The 4,133-nt window shown below is 38.3% G+C and overlaps 1 pseudogene; it reads left to right on the top strand.

Moving 5' to 3' along the window:
• Positions 1-1,365: 1,365 nt before the first annotated feature.
• Positions 1,366-3,477, top strand: LOC150028964 (uncharacterized; annotated as a pseudogene).
• The last annotated feature ends 656 nt before the right edge of the window (positions 3,478-4,133 follow it).

The raw sequence follows: 4,133 nt of genomic DNA, 5'->3' as shown, positions 1-4,133 counted from the left end.
GAATAATTTGTTGAAACTGTTTGTGATTGAGAATTGAAAGTGTTTGAATGATAATATAAATGAGTTGAACTATTCTTTTTGAATATTTTGGTTGAATTACTTAAGTGAGATGTTTGATGAGAAGTGGTTGTGTGATTTCAGATGATGATTGATTTAAAGAGCATATATTTGGAATTAATTATGTGTTTTAAGTAAAGTTTGAGATATATTTGGATTGTTTAGAAATATATATATATATATATATATATATATATATATGAAGTGATTGAGTGGTGCATTGATATGTCAAATGATGTATGTAATGAGGTTAAAGTGTGACCAAGACGTAGTATTTTCAGGAAAGGAAATACCATGTTGAGATTGTTATTAGGGTGTATTGATTTGTGAGTGTCCTGTGAATGAGACGATCCTGACTCTACTGATATAATGGAATCAAATAGATGAAGTTATTCAGTTGGTGAGAGTCGAAGGAGGTCCATTTGGCTGATTTTGAGGTTTGAAAGAACTGATCAGAGCATATCAAATGGATTTACCCTGTCATATGAAGATGATGAGATGATGAGATATTGAGATAATTATGTGCATGGCTGTGTGGGTTTCACAGCAGTAGTATGACAGGTGCAGGTCTCTGGATGCTAATTTCAATACACGAGTCTTCCGGAAGTAGAGTCAAATGTCTATGTGTTGTGAGTCAGTAAAAGTCTGACATATGAAAGATGAATTTTATGAATGTAATAGACACTTGATGGTTTGAGAAATCATATGAGAATTGATGAATTATGCTTATTAATTTGAAATTTAAATTATATCAAAACTTTTTATATAGATAGCTTACCCTATTATTTGTTTGTGTTTGTTTCTTTATATGTGATGATCGTGTTTTACATGGGAGCAGATGAGATTTCAAGTGATAGAGCTCCTTAGTGAACAGCTGGAGAATGAGATAGTTTTATTTGAATGTTTTGTTTTATTGTTAAAACTTTAGATGTATATATATTAAATCCCTATGAAGAGGGATATTTCTTTTGAGATACACATATGAGAAAGTAGTATATGTTATTTGTAATTAGATATTGCTTGTTTTACTTTTATTACATTATATATGGGAAAAATTAAGGATGTTACATTATGGTATCAGAGCTGTTCGAACTTTAGGAGACCTAAGGGTTATGGGATTGTTTATGTGTGCTTTAGTTAGTCTGTTAGTAAAACTACATAGTTATGATTTTTTAGATTCATCCTAAATCTTTCTTTTCTGTTGTATAGCATGGCTCCTAGACTTCCTACCCTTCCCCAAGCTTCTTCTGAGATGAACAAGATTGCCAGGGCTATTGAGATGATGGCAAATGCTATCCAACCACAGATATGGCAATGGCTCAGAATCACCAGGCAGCAATGCATCATTGGGAGACTGCTAGATCTGGTGCAACAGCTTCCCATGTCAGTCAGTCTCAGGAGCAGATGGGACTGACAGAGTTCATGAGACACACCCACCTAAGTTCACTGGGAATGCCACTCCTGACCAAGCAGACCAATGGATAAGAGATTTAGAGAAGATCTTTAGGGCAACCTCCTGCCCTGAGGATAAGAAATTGGTATTTGCTACATATTTATTGTCTGGAGAAGCAGAGTTCTGGTGGATGGGAGCTCAACAGATGATGGAAGCCAGAGATGAAGTATTAGACTGGGAGAGTTTCAGAGTGAAGTTTTTAGAGAAATATTTTCCAGATAGTGCAAGGTTTGCAAAGGAAGCTGAATTCCTCAGGTTGGAACAGGGAGAGATGTTAGTGAATGCATATGCTACTAGGTTTGAGTACCTAGCCAGATTCTACACCCAAGTTACCTCTGAGGCTTGGAGGTGTAGGAAGTTTGAAGAAGGTCTAAAACATGAGCTGAAGAAGACTATAGCTCCTATGTGCATTAGAGAGTTTCCCGCCTTGGTGGAGAAGGCGAAGATGGTGGAGACCCTGGAAAATGGTGATTCCAGGGTGATCAGATCACACCAAGGAGGGTCTTCCAGTGGGAAGGCCAAGGTGCAGCATCAACAACATAAACCTTATGCTAGACCTCCACAACATAGGACAGGAACATCTCTCCCACAGTTTCAGCAACAACAACCATGGAGACCCACATGTTATCACTGTGCTGGAACCCATTTGAAGAAAGATTGTCCTCAACTTTCATCAGAGAGAAAGTGTTATACTTGTCAGAAAGAAGGACATCTATCAAAAGATTGCCCTAATAGGAGGAGGATAATTCCTGGAGGTAACTTGCAGTCAGGAAGAGGAGGAGGTGGTAGACCCCAAGCAACTGGAAGGGTGTTTGGTATGTCAGGAGCTGAAGCATCTCAGTCAGGTAACTTGGTACAAGGTGTATGTTATATAGCTGGTAGATATGTGAAAGTTTTATTTGATTCTGGAGCAACACACTCTTTTGTGTCGAGTTTATGTGTAGCGGAGTTGGGTCTTCTAGTAAATGAGTTGTCGTTTGAATTGTTGGTCTCTACACCAACATCAGGAAAAAGTTTTGACCTCTACAGTTTGCTCTGAATGTCCAGTAATAGTAGAGGGACGCAGGTTCAAAATAAATTTGATCTGTCTACCTCTTCAGGACTTAGATGTTATCTTAGGGATGGATTGGCTATCTGCCAATCACATTCTCATAGATTGTGGTCAACAGAAAATAGTGTTTTCAGATTCCAAGAAGTCATATGTGATGTCTGCTCAGCAGGTGTGGTCAGAATTGAAAGAAGGATCAAAGTGTTTTGTAATCTTAACTCAGATGGAAGTTAAGAATGAAGAAGAAATGAGTAGTATACATGTGGTGAAGGATTTCATGGATGTATTTCCAGAAGAAATACCTGGATTACCTCCTAAGAGAGAAGTAGAATTCTCTATTGATTTGGTACCTGAAGCTGGGCCAGTGTCAATGGCACCTTACAGAATGGCTCCAGCTGAGTTGATTGAACTAAAGAAGCAAGTTGGAGATTTGTTAGAGAAACAATTCTTCATACCAAGTGTATCTCCATGGGGAGCTCCGGTGCTTCTAGTTAAAAAAATAAAATGGAGGGTCTCGTTTGTGTGTAGATTACAGACAGTTGAATAAGTTGACCATCAAGAACAAGTATCCTCTGCCCATAATTGATGATTTGATTGATCAGTTACATGGAGCCTCAGTGTTCTCAAAGATTGATCTGAGATCTGGATACCACCAGATTTTGGTAAAGGCTGAAGATGTTCAGAAGACAGCCTTTAGGTCTCGTTATGGACACTATGAGTATGTGGTGATGCCGTTTGGAGTAACAAATGCTCCAGCTTTGTTCATGGATTACATGAATAGAATTTTTTGTCCATTCTTGGATAAGTTTGTTATAGTCTTTATAGACGACATACTTATTTATTCAAGGACTAAGGGAGAACATGAAGAGCATCTGAAGACAATGTTGGAGATTTTGAGGGAGAAGCAATTATATGCTAAATTCTCTAAGTGTGAGTTTTGGCTGAAGGAAGTCAACTTCTTAGGGCATGTAATATCAACTCAGGGGATCTCAGTGGATCCAGCCAAAGTGGAGGCAGTGTTTCAATGGGAACGTCCAAAGACAGTGACTGAGATAAGGAGTTTTGTGGGTCTAGCTGGCTACTATCGGAGGTTCATTGAAGATTTTTCCAGGGTAGTAGCTCCTTTGACTCAATTAACCCGCAAAGATCAACCTTTTGCTTGGACTGACAGATGTGAGGAGAATTTCATAGAGCTGAGGAAAAGGTTAACTAGTGCTCCGGTGTTAGTGATTCCTGATACAGGAAAACCTTTTGAAGTTTACTGTGATGCTTCACATCAGGGTTTGGGTTGTGTCTTGATGCAAGAGAAAAGACCAGTTGCATATGCTTCAAGGCAACTCAAAGTTCATGAGAGAAACTATCCAACTCATGACTTAGAGTTGGCAGCTGTGGTGTTTGCTTTGAAGATTTGGAGGCATTATTTATATGGAGCTCAATTTCAAGTGTTCAGTGACCATAAAAGTTTGAAATACTTGTTTGATAAAAAAGAGTTGAATATGAGACAAAGAAGATGGATGGAGTTTTTGAAGGATTATGATTTCCAACTGATGTATTGATGTGATTCCACTAGCTTAG

This window comes from Phaseolus vulgaris, chromosome 2 (assembly GCF_051622355.1).
Source record: "Phaseolus vulgaris cultivar YP4 chromosome 2, ASM5162235v1, whole genome shotgun sequence".
Taxonomy (NCBI): Eukaryota; Viridiplantae; Streptophyta; class Magnoliopsida; order Fabales; family Fabaceae; genus Phaseolus; species Phaseolus vulgaris.
The sequence above is the reverse complement of the archived record's forward strand: the minus strand, read 5'-3'. Positions and strand labels throughout refer to the sequence as shown.